Raw genomic sequence first — 17895 nt, 5'->3', positions numbered from 1 at the left:
CCGCAGCTGGAATCAAACCAGGGACATTGCACTTGACTCTTTATGAACACAGGAAGAGTGAAAATTTGTCATAAGTAAATGAAAAAAATCACTTTAACGCCAGCATTACCAAAGTCAACCGTGTGTGTGTGTGTGTGTGTGTGTGTGTGTGTGTGTGACGGACAACAATATCAAATATGTGAATTACAGAAAAATGTATGTTGCACAAGACATGTACAATATTACATTTGATGTGTTAGTGCCGCTGACTGAATTTTAATATTACACTAAATATAATTGTGATATCACTTGAACAAGCAGATACAGGATTATGCTGTATGTGTGATATTGTCAGACAGTGAGGCGCAAATAGACAATATTAGGAACAGCAGGGTTTTCCCTTTATATGTTTTCCAGGTCTTTGTGGCTTCGAGACAATCAATTTCAACACAAAACACAACACTGAACACTGCGGTGTCTGAGTTCGCCCCCTCACACTTCTCTGCCTATCGCTGTTGCCACGTCGACGTCATGGAATGTGTGATGTCATCGACAGAGCACACACACACACACACACACACGCGGCACATGCTCTCACCTGGTTTCTGCGGCAACCAAACCACAGCTGTTTCCTCCCTACACATGTCGCAAGACGTGTTCAGTGAAAGTCCTCATGCATACCTAGAAAAAACACGGGTAAATCAAAAAAGAGGTGCGCAGGTTAGGTGTGTGCTGTGATGGACAACAATAGCGCTTTCTCTGGTTTTGTCTTTTTTTTGTCTCAAACCAGCATGTCCTATGTGTGTGCCTGTTTGACTCCCAACAGCAAAAGTTAAATGTTCTGAAGCTTCAGATTCAACAGCTTTCTGATACATCAAAGGCTCAATTTATGACATATTTTTGGCTGCGCTTGCACACTCAAAACAACAAACTTGGCGGTAAAAACCCCAATCACAAAATGCATTTCATTTTAAAATCCTCATGAACTTCGTCTTTCACTTATAGCTCCAACCACTCATTCACGGCGTATAAAGTCAGTCACGAAGCAGTTTCCAATATGTGATCATAATAAAGTAAAGCATATACTGCAATCATACGCTACATAAATATTGCACACAAATAGCCTGCAATCCTCGACTCGTATTAAAATGCTTTTCTAACATCAAGCATTGACTTACATTCACTTAGAGACAAATCTCTACAATATGGCCCTTTTTGTGAGGCTTAAGGCTATACTGTTTCATCATTTCCAGACACATTTCTTAAAAAGTGACTAAAGGTCTTATTTTTTATTGTAAATGTTGCAAAAATCTTTGCATGGAAGCAAATAAAGGAGACTTCTTAACAGTTTGATGTTAAAGTATATTGTGCACTTTTAATCTAATTTGAATAATATACCATGGTGTCTGAGACAACTGTCTTTCAACCACACGCAATAAATATATTGGTAAATAAATACACAGAATGTAAGATACTGGAGCCAAAGCCTTCAGTCTTCAACCAAATTTCAATATAAAAGCAGTCACTGATAATTATCCTGGCAGACTATTTCCACACTTGATGTCCACCAAAGTTGAAGTTCCTCACAGTTGCAAAGATTGCAAAAACCCACACATCCCCCAAAATACTGAGGACGTAACCTCAGTGTCCCCAGTGGTAGCTACAGCACATAAAATATGTCCGGCTTTAACTCAGCCGTGACCAACTTGATCATGGTATTTCAACAGCACACTCTTTTCAGTTTTCAGAGATTTTAAAGGAATAGTTTGACATATTGGTAAACCAAATCTGCCTACCACCTCTAAGCTCACTAATTAACACGTTATACCTCATTTGTTTAATCCATACAAAAGAAAAGAAGTGTAAAAACAACAATTTCTGGTTTAACAAGGCGTTATGTGCTGGACTATTTCTTGGCTGAACACAGTGACTTCCTGTAGTCTCAGCTTGTTGCCTAGCAACCTAACAGTGACGACAAGACTCCATGAAGTTTGGTTTTTGTACGGATTAAACAACTGAGATATACAACCCAGTCTCATGGCAGGTTGTGAAATATTAACGAGAATCTAATCTATAGATTTGTGTACATGGACGCGAATTTTCTATTTTTTTTGTGACACTCTGCACGACTTTCAAACTAATAAGGACAAACGTAGTATAGAGCAACACAGTCCAGAAAGGATATCAGGGTGGATGGACGGGTCAAACACAGGACTTTCACACAGGACACTGGGTTCCGATTCCCGTGTGAAACCAATAGTCAGCGTTGATTGTTTATTAATTCTAACCCAACCTGAAATCATCGTCACCTGAAATGTTTCTCAGCAGGCTTTATTTTGAAAGTCTAACCGGACATGGCATATTTATCATTGCTACCTTGACCAGGAAAAAAACATGATGCAGGCACGATAGATACTTCCAATTGAAATACATTAGTTTGAAAGTTGTGCTGAGTGTCATGAAAAAAATTTAAATTCATGTCCATATACACAAATCTATCGATAACATTTTTGTGAACATTTCACGAACTGCCGTGAGACTGTGCTGGAGATTTAGAGGTGTTGGTAAAGGGGATTTTCCCCTTTTTCCTGTCTTTGTGCTAAGCTAAGCTAAGCGGCTGCAGCCAGTATTTACCGTACAGATATGAGGGTGGTATCGATCTTCTCAGCTAACTCTTGGCGCAAAAGAAAATAAGTGTATTTTCCAAAATGTAAATCAATTCCTTTTCATTTCCTATTCTTAAACTTTTCCAGGTGCAGCATAAAAAAACTATGAATTTACTCTGTAAGTCAGCAGCTGCAGAGACTGGCTCAATTATGTCATCCAGTAGATGGCACAAAATGCCACAGGTGACTTTTCTGTTAGTAAAGACTATATAGGAGCTTCATTTCCAGAGTGTGTTTGACCTGATTGCCCCCCATCAGTCCTTTGCCCGCAGACAGGATAAAGGGCTGCACAGACTTTGTGTTCTACAATTAGACGACAAAAGGCAACGTTCAGTTGACTTTGGCCAACGCTCTTGTGCACATTGTGTGCGGACACAAACAAGAGAAAAGAAATACTGTACTGCGTAACCACTTAACAGGCTCACACTGACAAACAGCTGGTAATGGCAGTTAATCAACAACCTTTTCTTTCTTTGGCGGTTGACAGACCACACGGTTTGACTTCTAATAATACAGAAGCACATTATCCAGGCACACTCGGCGTGCACACACACAAGCGCACGCTCACTACACGGCCTGCTCGGCACAGCGCCAGGCCTTATGTGTAACTGGCATGACTGGTTATCTCCATGGCAACGGGAATGTTGGCTCTGGCAAGTGCCAAGAGAGCAGCTGGTAGGTAGTGGCAGATTAGTCTCCAAACAGATTTACAGCCAGTCAAGTACTGCATGCCCTTTGAACAGAGGAAGAAATTATAAAGAAGCCATTAGAATGAAAGAAAACAAAGAAGGGATTGTAGTCAAACTGAGTGAGTCCACTGACTGAGAGGAGCAGAAACCTTTTCCTAGTCGATCTGCCAGCTCGCTCGAAGTGTTGACTGCGAGTGAGGAGCTTGTAGCGAAAGCAAATGATCAAAAAGAAGCTCCGGCTTTCTGAAAAATAATGCAAGGCTTGGTCTCCTGCTGAAAGACCATCTGCAGTCAAAATCCTGAATTTTTGAGTCAATAGATTCTAGATTCATGATTTTTGCGACTTTGGTGTATTTTTCACCCTTTGTATCTTGATGTGAAGACGGAAAACATCTGCTGATGAAGGCCATGTGATATGACTAAAAGCTGCAGAACAGCTACAAGATGGATCTTTTCTCAACTGATGTTTCCAAGGTCAAGAATGAACTTTGAACCTCAGCTTTTGAGCCAAAGTGGACATCTTCAATTCCACAACAACTAGGCGAACTCCATCTACCGATGAAAATCATGTAATATGACCAGTGGTGGAAGAAGTATTTGGATCCTTTATATAAGTAAAAGTACTAATAACACAAAAAATACTCTGTTACAAGTAAAAGTGCTGCACTGAAAATGTTAAATTACGTAAAATTATGTAAGTTTAATCAGGAAAATGTACTCAAAGTATTAAAAGTGAAAGTACTCAATGCAGAAAAATGTCCCCTGTGACTGTTGTACTGTTATCTATCTATCTATCTATTATATATCATTAGATTATTATTACTGATGCATTAATGTAAAAGAAGGATTTTACTGTTGTAGCTGGTTGAAGTGGAGCTCATTTTTAAATATTTTGTATTGGACTGCAACTAATGATTATTTTCATTATGGATTAATATGCTGATTATTTCTCCTCATCAATCGATTGATTGTTTGGTTTGTAAAAAATCAGAAAATAGTGAGAAATGCCGCCACAATCACCCAGAGCCCAAAGTGACACCTTCACAATGCTTGTTTTGTCCAACTAATAGTGCAAAAGTTATTAAAAATAAATTCTAATCATTCAAATTATTAAAAGGAAAAGCAGCAAATCTTCACATTTGAGTAGCTGGAACCATGAAATGTTTTTGCGTGAAAAATTACTTGAATAATAAATTTTCAGTTGATTAAATTGATTGTCAATTGGCTAATAGATTAATCGACTAATCGTTATAGCTGTACTTGTATAAACTGTTGGGTAGTTTAAGTTATAACAAAACATAATATTTTATAAACTCTTTGTATGTTTTGTGTGTAAAAATATTAATTTGTAAAGTAACTACTAACTAAAGCTGTCAAATACATGTAGTGGAGTAAAAAAATACAATATTTACAATATTTACCCCACTACATTTGAAATGTAGTGGGGTAAGAAAGAAAAGACTCAAGAAAAGTACAAATATCTCAAATTTGTACTTTAGTACAGTACTTGAGTAAATGTACTTAGTTACATTCCACCACTGGATGTGACTGAAAGCACCATAGCAGATGCTAGATGGACATTATGGCAAGGATTTCTCTCAGTTACGAACTTCCCTCATGTAGGAACTGATTCCTACAGCATGTTGGGTCGCACAGCATTATTCTCCAGCTGTCAGCTGTACGAAATAAAATGGCGTGGACTTGCTGTCTCATAATACTCCCAAATCTTGTAACCAGCTGTGTAACAGTCCAGAGAGAAAACTTTTTTTTAGCTTACATTGAAAATCAGCAGCCTCTCTGATTGGTTGCTGCCGTCCATCATTTAAAAGATTGATCAGTGTTACTTCGTCATGACTTCAGCCATTATTATGTAAATTAACACCAACACAGTGACAGACTGAGTGTTCCACTGAGAAGGTGAGTCTGATTCAAAGTGAAGATTAAAAATATTTATTGATGCTTTTTATTGGTGTCAGAGATTTATTCTAAGTTCGGATTACTACAGAGGGGCTTAAAATGTACACCAATGTTTGTAGGAGAATCACACCTCTGCTGTCATATTTCAGCTTTATCTGTCTTACCCTGTTGTCACTGAATCAAGTGAGTCTGATTGGTTTTATTTTGCAGCTCTTGTAAGAAAGTTTCAAACAGATTTGACTGATGTTTCTTGTCAGTCCAGACTGGGTTCACTTAAATCACACTTTGAGCGTGACTCGATCCCATCAGGATGCATTAAATATCAGCTGTAGGTTCATAAAAATCATGTTTTTGTCCAAATCACTGTCAAATCTTCAAAACCAGATGATCAAATCTGCTTTGTGCTTCATCCACAATGTGCATACAAATAATGTAAAGAGATGAAAAGTGGCCATAAACAGCAATACTTTATATATGTTTGCAGGACAAATGTGGACATACGTTGACGCCTATATCACATCAAAATGAGCTACATGCTTTAGTATGATGTCAAGCCAATGTTGACTCTGCCCAAATCAACTTTTTGTGATAATTTGAGTCTATGCAGCTGCTCTATCTGCATCCTCAAATTCAACTTTGAAACTTGTGTTTTGTTTGTGTTTATTAATATATCATTCAAAATGAAAGCCAATGCAGCATGTCATAATGTTACATTGAGCTATGTGTGCCCCCCTGGTTTAATGTACTTTTTGCATATGCAATTGTTTTTATGCCTTTTAAGAAAATGCCAAAACACATTTCTCATTCTGGCATCAGGTGATTTAAATTCAAAGTGAGTTTGTTTTAGAAGAATTGGTGTCCATTAGAGTGTTTTATGTCTGCTGCTGTCACGATTTACTGACTTTTATTGCAGCATCACAAAAAAGTAAAGCGTATGAGCGACAGATACATCATTTTGAGTATTGCTGCTTTGGGTGCTAATGAAATCCTTAAAGGTGCTGATGAGAATTAGACAGCAGCAGATGTTTTAGCTTTGATTAGATCTAAGCTGTCCATATTATCTGACACCAATGTGTTGAGACAAGACTAACACCTACTTCAACACCATTTTCTGTTTTCTGCCACCAGACAGTAAAGAAACACGTCAGTCATGCAAATTACTCTGATTTTGCCCCCATGTTTTACTTTTAAAAACAAGCAGACCTAAAAAGGAGGAGCGTGTGAAAAAAATCTAGTTATATTTCATATGTAATTAAACCCTACAACAAAAGTTTCTTATCTAGCTAGCAGTCATTACCAGTCAGGGTAGGAATGATTATTACGCTGCTTCAGTTTGACTTGCTACAATATTCCCAATCCAGTCTGACTCAGGAATATCTGTCCTCGCTAACAAGCCTCCCCTTTTTGCAGAGCTCATCATGTTAACACTTCGCTGCATGCTCCAGCAGCTCATCAGCCACAGAACAGATAAAAGGGAGCATAACAAAACCAACAATGAAGGATGTGATTAGCACACCATGCAAATCCGCATTTAGCAGTCAGAGCTTATTTGTGCAACTTTTTTAATGCTTGTGAGGAAATGAGGGCTGTTAATGTGTGTCCGTGGGTGTTCGGCTGGCAAAAGGTCAAAAGCACCTCGCTGCAGGCTACACACTTGACATTACAAACTTCCAAAATGCACTTGACATTACCTCCATTATCTTCATGTCAACATGACATCACTGGTGACCTTGTGTCAGCTTATCAAAGATTATCGTCTTTATGCGGAGAAGCTACATGCACAGGAGAAGAGAATAAATAAGGAATAAGCAGGATTTGAGTCCCCTGATGAACAATTAGGAACAAGTCTAGGCATGTCTGGCGAGCGCCCCACTGCCATCCCATCAGTGGGTGAGCATGAATCCACAGACTGTTGGGAGTTTGCACCCTTTCTACAGACCAGCAGCTGCCTCGTGCAGCTGTCCGGGGATGCAGCTTGTGAAAGATTCAACAGAACTGGTCAAAACAACACACCACGAAATCGGAACAGGTGAAAAAAATGGCCACCACAAAGAGGCTTGCTGCACAGATTCATTCAAGAGTCCAGTAACTGGAAGCATGCCGTGCTTCCAAACTACTGCCAGTTTCACTGTAAAAAATGTCTGTAGATTTTATGGTGAAAACTGTCAAACCGTAAACGCTACAGTTTCTTTTCTGGAAAAAATACATTACTCCACTGTTAAATACTCTTGCACTGTATTTATAACGGAAATATGCTGTAATATATATAACAACCAAAACTGAAATGTTTGCATTTATTTTTTGTAAAAAATACATTTTGTCACTGTTAAATGTACTAACCATTGTGTTGAAAATGGAAATGTTCAGTTATATATATAACAATCAACACTACAAATTTTGCATTTCCTTTTTGTGAAAAATACATTGTCACTGTTAAATACACAAACCATTATGTTGATGACAGAAATATGCCGTAATATATATTAGTTAACACTATAACGTTTGCATTTATGTTTTGTAAAAGATACATTACATCACTTTTAAATACACTACTTATTGTGCTGATAACAGAAATATGATATAATTTGCCAGACTATACTTTTACTATACCCATAATTTTTCAGAATGAAAATAAGAGTTTGATCTTTTAATGTAAGAACTTGATTTTTTTTTGATGTAGCCAGCATCATGACATTGCATCATCGAGTCAGATTATGGGTGTGGTGCAATCACATCACATAACTTATTTTTAGTGTTCCTGCCCACTGTGTGTTTACTTACAGTGATATAGTGATATACTTACAGTCAAATTTGACCTGGCCCAAGAATCCCCTCATAACAAGTGTCTATACCAAATTTTGAATCACAGATCTATTTAGATGTATAAATAGCCTATCTGACATTAATAAATGGGTGCTCAATCTTTAATTAATGTTTCAGAGAGAGTGTATTTTTTTAGGTTTTACACCACTCGTTTGTGGAGAAAAAACATCTACTATCACACAATATCATGTCCTGTTTTACCTAAGACATAAAAACATAACCGCCATAATGATTTAAATATATTTTATTTAAACTGAAAATGGCAAGAACATTGTGGAACTGTGGGGTTTATTATATAACCATTTATAACCACTACAACCATCAAACACTGTCCTCACTGCTATATATATATATATATATCATAAAAACATCATCATAACTACTATGTAATTATAACTATTAATTCGATAGTAGTTCAACATTAACAAACACATAAGACAAAAAAATAATTGCTAATTGCAAACTAGTCTCATCTGGAAGACAAGCTCAATGACCTCTTGGACAGTCTTGTCTGTTTGACTGTTAACATTTCTTGTTGGAAGGAAAACGATCGACGAGACATAAAACAACTACGAAGAGACACAAAATGACAGAGAAAGACACACAAAACCACTGCAAAGACACACGAAAACGACTACAAAGACACAAAATGACCACAAACAGACACAAAACGACCACAAAGACCCCCAAACAACCACAAAGACACACAAAACAACCACAAAGACAGAAAATGACCACAAACAGACACAAAACGACCACAAAGACACACAAAACAAATGTAGAGAGACACAAAACGACTAGAAACAACGTGGCTGTTTTGTGTCTCTTTCAGTCCGAGTGTCTCGCTCCTAGGTAGGAGGGGTGGGGGGGTTTAGATGTTTGTGCCGAGGGGCCAATTGTCTCATAATCCGTCCATGACAGGATGGACAATGAAACCATTTATTTCATAAGCCTTAGGCTCAACACTCCACTGTAGAGTACTCATGTATCAATCAGAACTTTAAAATAAAACTTTTACAACATGGAAACACACAGGAGCCAGTGTCTCTTAAAACCTTCTCTTATGTAATTCTGTAGCTTGTAGGCTCAGCGCCTCAAAAGCTACAGAGAAGTTCATTCTTCATTCAAAGTGGTGCTAATTTCACACTTTAGGGCCTTTAATTTGTCCTAAACCTCAGAGGAGCAGGAACAATGGCTTTTGATTTTATATGGATAGAGAGAATATTAATCAAGGATAAATGAGTTGCTTCTGTACAGTCGCTGTTTCCAAACTGGGCTGTATATGAGGAGGGCTGGCACTCAAATATAATGTATCTGATAAAAAAGGAAAGAGCATAGCTTGACATAGCTGAGTTCACAGAGGCAAAACTAGACGCTGTAAAGTTACTCTGTGCCTTATTAAATGGTACCAACAACTTAAAAATAGTAATTTAAAGAAATAATTTATCATTTTGGGAAATACGCTTATTTGTCATCCATTATTTTTCATGATCTCTTACTGAGAGTTAGATCAAAAGATTGATACAACTCTCATAACTTTAAGGCTACAGCCAGTAGCCAGTTAGCTTAGCTTAGCATAAAGACTGGAAACAGCTAAGCTAAGCTAAATGGCTTTTGGCTGGAGCTTTAAGTTTACCATACAGATGTGAGAGTGGTATCAATGTTCTCATTTAACTCTGGGCAAGAGAGCGAATAACTGTATTTCCCAAAATGCTGAACTATTCCTTTAATATTTCAAAAATGTATAGCTTTCGCTGTCTTTTCAGCAAAGTGAGTCATTGCTTGTATTTAATTGTAAAAAGACATAATGGTGTTGGTGTTGTTTTATTTGATCTGACACACTGATTTCATTATTTCACACCACATGTTGAATTTAATGAAAGAAATGTTTTGTTTGTGAGACTCTTGGGTGACAAAAAAAAATGAAGAGTATTACTTTTTATGCAAAACAAAATAGTTTTTTCAAGACGGAAAGCAGAGGAGGAAATGAGAACCACATTTCTTTAAACTTTTGCTCTGCAAAGAAGTTGCAGAAAATGGGAAAAAATGAATCAAAATGGATAGCTTTTTGTAATATTTTCCATCCAACCCCAGTTACCTGTATTGTGAGATGCAGAATTTCCATATAGTGTAATTATATATTCATATGAATCAGTATGTGGTTTGTTCTAAAGTGGGAGAAAAGTACAGGCACCGTGGTTTCTGCTGCAGTAGTTAATGGATAAACAATGGACTGCATTCTCCACTCTCCTCTTTTCCTTCTTCCTTGTCTTTTTATAGATGCCTTTCTTTCTTTTTAATGTCTCCCTGCCTCCCCCTTGGACATAGGTTTAAACCGAGCCATATCATTAGGGAGTCAAGAGCATCTCTGTTGTGCCTGTGAGGTTTCCCCTCTCGGTTATATAATGATCTTCCCGTAGGCCTCTTCTGGTGTTGGCGGCGCTCCCTGCCTGCTAACCCGGCCCAGCTTTGGCCCGGCTCCAGTCCAAACAGAACCCACTTTGTCCTCGACTCTGTTTTTGGCACCAGCTGTTCGTGCACGACTCCAGCAGCTGACTCCTTTGTTTTAGTTACAGCCGGCTTTTTCTTCTTACATCACCTTCTTTTCTTTTCCCCCCAGTTTGATCTGTTTTTCAGGCCTCGCTGTTCCCTCTCTTTCTGTTTTTCTCTGTCTCTCTTTTTGTCTCATTTCTATTGACATTTTTTCCAGCTCTCGCCTGAAGCACTTTTTCCCCCCACTGTCTGCAGAAGAGGCTGTTAGTGCTGTGATGTATGAGGGCAGCTGACGCCCACCTGCTTCCCAGCAGTCAGTCTGGAGGGTGTTTCTAAGCTCTGCCATCGGCTATTGGCTATTCACTCAGCTCTATGGATGAATCAATACCAACTGTCACACCTGTCGCAGCTCCTGGTAAACACTGGCCACGGTCACTGCAGTTAAACCATTACTAAAAATGACTAATGATGATATAATTATATTTTTCTACCACTGCCAACAATGTGTCATGATTGGTTATTCTTTCACAACTTCATGATAGCCCACTAAAGCTGGATTAAGTTGTATTTTACGGAGGAAGGATGGCAGCGTCATTAGCAATGATTTACAGCCCCATTAAGTGCTTTGAAACAGTAAAATTCATAAGAGGAGGAAATTGGCTTAATAATTGAGAGTCACTGAGAGGCTATTCTCCAATAATCTTTCTTGTTGGCAGAATCTTCTTCTTTACTATCTCATTTTGCACAGGTAAAAGGCTAGCTGGTGACCTTCTCCTCATTTGGAATAAATGATTGGTCCTGACGGTCTGATGAGTGGTACTAATAATGCCCCTGATGAAATTATTTTATTGTTCACAATGTTTCTGTCTCACAAATACAGCTAATAAAGGGAAGTCTTTAGTCTCGGCTGGTGGAGCAGAACAGCAGCAAGTCATCTAATATCTGCAAAAGACTGGCAGAAAAGAATCAATTAAAGCACTTTTGCAGAGAACAATGTAGAGTCTGCTCTTCAAAAGCTGTCAGCGCTCATTTCCATTTTATCACAGACCTGAAGAAGAAGCAGCTGAAAGAAAGGACGAAACAGGACAATATCAACACTAAGGTCAGATTTCAACCCCATCATGACTTTATTATTGCCTCCATACATGTCTCAGCATCAGTCACTAACGGGGTAATTGAGCTGAAGGGTATTGATTTTTGATGTCCAGGCTAATTCCGTGTTGGAGCTAAATAGCTGTGTAACTGGCAGACGTGACAGGTTTATGGGCCGGTGATGTATAAAGTTTGAATTTTATGTAGTACATCTGTCAAATTAGGGTGTAAGAGTGGCTGCCACCTTCTTTCTGTAACAGCTCAATGTGTTCAATTGATTTGTGCTGCAGGCCTCTCTCCTCAGTGTGTTGTAAATCGTGATTGAAATGTGCTTCATGCAGGTTTTATGTAGACACCACTGCTATTTACTGTTAGGCATTTTGAAAATTTACCGATGGCTTTGGGTTAAATATTGCACAACTGGGTGGGTCTTAAATGCAGCTAAACAACATAAACTGTTAACTGTTGTTATACAGTTGCAATGGAAAATACTTGTTTCTGATTGGCTAGCAGGTGGCCATAAAAATTGCCAGACTGACAACACTGCTAATAAGCTCTAGAAGTTAACTGCTTCTTTCTCGCTGAAACTTGGAGGGATGATTCATCTTGTTATTGATTGGCCTAAGGGGTACCTGCATCTTTGATGGTAAAAAGCGTACAGTGGGGCGAATTCACTAAGAATGAATTGTGGCCGCTGATAGCACCATCAATAGCGTATCATTTGCAACCGCTACCTGCACTAGTCTCAAGGTCCGATTCACAAAAGATATTGCGCTAATGATATTACAGCGCAAACATGCCCATAAAGTTTTGTAGCGGAGTGCAATTTGCCATAGTTTTTCTCTGTTAAATGTTCATCTGCAATCTTCTGTAGTGGCCCCAGTAATATTTGTTCTTAAGGTGTACTGAAATAGGATTTCACATGACATGGTTTGAGTCAAAATTTACAAATGCAGTTGCAAGAACAATAGCCTACTTTCCACTAATGCAGAAAGAGATGTTTGATTTGAAAGAGAACTTGTTCTAATTCTAATTATAACTATTCTAATGATCTAATCACTCCCCCTGCTCTTTCATTCGTTTCTATCTGCGGGATGTCTCTCACTCTGTATGGAGTGATTGTTATTTGTGGTGCTTTAACTGTGCGCTCTCCCTCATGCCTCTGGGTGCATGGAGAGCTGTTTTCTCTCCTACTCTGCTCCATGCTGGACTGTTACAGTACGTAACCACCGTCTCCGTTTCTCACAGCAGCATGTTTTATGTTGTTTTACAGTTTCATTCCCTCATAGTGAATATCAGGTATCGAACTGTCTCTGTGCCACCTGTGCGCATATGATGTACTGTGATGCACTATTACTTCGCCTGGCTACAGTCACTGCTGCATGATCAATGGAAAGTCCGTGTTGGGATGAAATGTGGTACATACATTCATGATCCCTTCACTTTTCATCTAGCGCCACCAGCAGGTCAAAGTTTTCCATTATACAATGAAATAGCTCAACATCTACTGGACATTTTGTACAGACATTCATGGTCCCCAGAGGATGCATCCTAATGACATTGGTGGTCCCCTTACACAAAGTTGACATTTTTAATTTGAATAAAATGTCTCAACAACTATTGGATGAATTGTCATTAAATATGGTACAGAGTCAGACATTCATGTTCTCCACAGGATGAACTTTTCATCTAGCGCTGTCTTCAGGTCAAAATTTTATTTTGTCCAATACTTTGGTTTGTGACCAAATACCTGCAAAACTACTAACTTTCACATAATTACTGTGTGTTTCGTGCTGATATGCATATCTGAAAATGTTTTAGCACGTTAACCAAGATGTTAGAATCTTAACAAAGCTGTGAAACATCAGCGTGTTAACATTGTTATCCTGAGCAACAACTAAAGCCACGCTAGCGATGTGGCTGTACTTTGCTCCAGACTAAAATGTCTCAACAACTATTGGTTGCATTGCCATGTAATTTGTACAGATATTCATGGTCACCAGAGGATTAATTCTACTGACTTTTGTGATCCCCTGAGTTTTCCTCTAATGCCACCAACAGGATAAATTTGACTTTATGCAACAATTTTGTTCATGACCTAATACCTGCAAAACTAATGACATTCTCATCAGCCTCATCTGTTGTTTGTGTTTAGTGCTAATTAGGAAATATTAGCATGCTAACATGCAAAACTCAGGTGAACATGGTAAACAATATACCTGCTAAATATCAGCATGTTAACATTGTCATTGTTACGATTTAGCATTTGGGTCAGTACAGCCTCACAGAGCTGCTAACATTAGTCGTAGTCTCATAGTCTTGTTCTTACCATATTTATAATTCTGTGCTGTGAAGAAGAATCAAATTATGTTGCTGTTGTTTCAAATTGCTCTGCACTAATTTATCTCTTTTGCTTTGTCTGGGAGGATTTCTCTGTTTGAGGATGTTGCTGTGCGTGAATCAGTTTTGTATTTGTCCGTCTTGAACTCTCTGTCTGTTGCTGCATTTGATTTTGACTTCTGCCACTTTTCTAACTGCATCCACACTTCTTATTGACAACTCTGCTATGACGGGTTTCCATCACTCTGTTCCTGCCACCACATTATGTAACTGCTTTTGTTTCAGAGTCTTTTCAGCAGTTGCTCTTGTTTGTGCAGGGTACACTGTGAAATGACCAAACACACAAAAAAAAAACAAGGCTCGAAAACATTTAATCTGCGCAGGAGAGATGGATGCCACTTATCAGTCAGCAGTCGCTCAAACTTCTTGGAGAGATTAGAGTGAAAAGGAAACTCAAACACCAAGTCTCTGCTTTAGATTCTCCATTAATGGCTACCTCTGCCCCTTTCTGTCTGTTTGAATGTCTCCTCCTCTGCCTCCCCTTGTCTCACTCAGCAGCACTACTTAGAGAGAGATGAGTTAATGGCCTCTTCCCAATGTACCTTGACATGATGGGGGAAAGTGTATGAACGTGTGGTCAGTGTGTGTGTGAGTGTGTATTTTGCGAACGTCCACACTCAGCAGCCTGTGGGGAGAATTTGCTGTGTAATTACAGAGGAGAGAGAAAATGAGACAGACAGTGAGAGATAGGGACAAAATAGAAAGTGTGTTTGAAGCTGAGAGGAATGTGCTGATTAATGGGCAACGAAGGCAGCGTCCCTAAGCAGCTCGCCTCATTACCGTTCAGTCTGACCCAACACTCCCTTCATTAGGCCTTAAAACAGCCTGTTAAAATACTGCCCGTGTGTGGTATCCTCATTAAAGCTACAGATGATAACCAAACAAAGGCCAGATTCCCTTTTGTCAGTTCAGACCGCTGTGCTTCAGCCAAAAAAAATTTAAAAGACTGCTTTGTGTTGGGCCGTGTAAATGGGTTGTTTTTTTACCGCTCTTATTTTTTAATTTCATGACTGTGGAAAAGACAGTTGGTTTGGGAAAATTTTGAATCACCAAAATTACAAATGTAAAACTTTTCTTGCAGTGGTTCCCAACTTTTTTGACTTTTTACACCTTAAAGGAGAACTAATACGTTTTTTTATATTGACAAAGAATCACATGACTACGTGAATGTGATAGTACTGATGAACCCACAGTGAATTATCACCTGACTTTGCAGTTCCCCTCAGCTCTCCCAAGCTTTAGGAGGTGAAGAGTCAGATATTTCCCTGAGGAGTTGGTAGAGACCAAAACAGAGCTAAAAGGATATTGGATTATATTGATTTACATTCATCAGATTACTAGAAACACAACTCCAAATGAATGCTAATGTTGCTATGTGTCTGCTGGACTTGTAAATAAGCAACAGTTTGGTAACTGCTCAGACTTTTCCACCAAAGAGTGATTTGCATTTGAATAATTGTTAGAGGTCTAAAGAGTGAAAACTGTCCCGTATTTCACAAGAAAAAACATTAAAGTCACAAAAAGTAGGCAATGCTTTAGATAACAACACAGGACAGCATTATTCTTCCAGTACAGTTTGAACTAATAAGCATAGTTCTTGTTTGGAGGAAGCTGGTTCTCATGAGTTCTGTAGCATTTTCAGGTGCGATTTATTTCAGAATTATCATTAACTTCTTACCTACACTGAAGGGGTACAGATGATAACAAAATGAGGATAGGCTACCGTTACTAGGTTTGGGGTGCTTACTAAATAACTGTGGGGTACATTTGTGGTTTTACTTTGGAACAAACAGAAGTCCAGGGAAAAGTATTATCAGGAACATACTGTAGGCCTATAGCATATATGTTTCTGTATATGTTGTAAAGTAGGCCTGCTTACAGTATGGGGTACAACATTGCACCTCAGGGGAAGCCTGAGGTGGTACAGGATGTTACACAGGGTGCTGTTTGTTGTTGTTATGGAGTACAGGTCCATTTAGTTGTTATTCTTAAGCTTTAGGTCATATCACATGATCTTCCTCTGCAGATGGAGTTTGCCCTGTTGGCATCAAAGAATTTAACATTTCTAAGAAGAGAGACTTCTTGTCTATGTTGGTTTACAAGCTGAGGTTCAAAGTAAATTATCGACCTTGGAAGCACAGTCGAGAAAACAATTTCACCAGGAGGTCCTTTTAGTAGCTGTTTTGGAGCTGTCAGTCATATCACATGATCATCATCAGCAGATGGATGGCCAAGGAGTCTTTGAAGGGCTCAGGAAAAAAAGAAACTGCTGCTTCCAAGGTCAATAATGAACTTTAAACCTCAGAATACAATTTTGTATTCTTTGTAATCCAAAACAATATTGCACAGCAACTTCAATACTGGTGTTTTCACTTTCCCCAGTAAACCAGTCTCAATAGATTTATAGGCAGACTTTCAGAACGATTACACTTTTGGTCAATGAGGTTATAAAAGAGCAAAGATCAATATGACATAATTGGTGTCTCAGCATTGTCAGCAATGATTTAACACCAGCATCACAGCACCTACGTGCTCTGCTTAGTCATGACTTCACACGATCACAGACACTTACTGGATTTCTGAATTCAATGAAAGTGATTGAAGATTTGGGTTTAAATGTTATTCTAGCTGAAGAAGATCTGTGGAAAGTTTCAGCTGAGGTCCATCTGTCCATCATAAAAAAACATATTCGTAATGGTATAGAAAATTAAAATAAATGGGAAAATCCCAAAGATTCAATTTGGTGCAAAAAGGGCAGAACTGCAGGTCAGTGTAGGCTTTCTCAATCAAAGCGGTAATGTTTTTGTATATGCTTTGGTATTAACTAGGAAGAGGTCATGCCCTCTTTAGTTTTAAACCCTTCTGATCTTTGTAAAGATGTTTTTTTGGATGATGACTAAGCTAAATGTGAAACAGCTGAGGTCCAGAATGATAGTAAGTAAAAAATCACATCCTCAAGTGATGAAACAGCCAGTTTGTGTCCATCAGCAGCTGAAATTTGTCTCCTGTGAATACGAGCTACATCACTGAACATCTACCTGCTGATTCAGTGTGAGATCGTCATCTGAATCCCTAAAACGAAGACATTTAAAATCTGTGACTGCGCCGTCCTTTTATGCCACCGTCAGGTCACATCGACCATTTGATCAATCGTGCTGCGGGTGCAGTGTGGAGGATATATCGCCGTGGTAACAGAGTCGGCCATGCTGGACAGTAGAAGGGAAAGACTGACTCATCACGCTCAATAAAACAAAGAGCAAACAACAAGTGCGTCAGGGACGGATGTGCCGCAGCTATAAATGTCAAAAGCATCATTTCCCAGGGAGCGAGGCAGTCGGATCACAACAGAGCTCTCCAGACGGGATGTTATGACAGAGAATATGTTACAGCCGGCTGACCTCATGATCATTTTCCATACCTGAAAAAAAAACTTTTATAAATTTGTGATAAGAGGTGGATGGAGAGTCATTATTATTAACCACAAACTTGTATAAAATTACGATAAAAAATATTTTTCTTTCAAACACTGCATTTACATACTGAATAGTCCACAAACAGACAACTTTTGGAAACAATCTCACCACAAAGTCCATTTAGAAGCTGTTGTGGAGCTTTCAATCACATCACACAATCTTCCTCAGCAGATGGAATTTGCCCAGTTGTCATGGAAATGTTCAAATTTCTATTTTTCTGAGCACTTTAAAGGGGAACTCCACTGATTTTACACATCAAAGTCTCTTTACAGGTGTTGGGGAGTACATCTGCATCTGATAAATTACTTGGGCTCAAGTTTGAAAATGAATAAAATCTGCAGGTGTGGAGTTAGAAAAAAGTGA

This window comes from Siniperca chuatsi, linkage group LG19 (genome assembly GCF_020085105.1).
Source record: "Siniperca chuatsi isolate FFG_IHB_CAS linkage group LG19, ASM2008510v1, whole genome shotgun sequence".
NCBI lineage: Eukaryota > Metazoa > Chordata > Actinopteri > Centrarchiformes > Sinipercidae > Siniperca > Siniperca chuatsi.
This window is presented reverse-complemented; position numbering follows the sequence as displayed.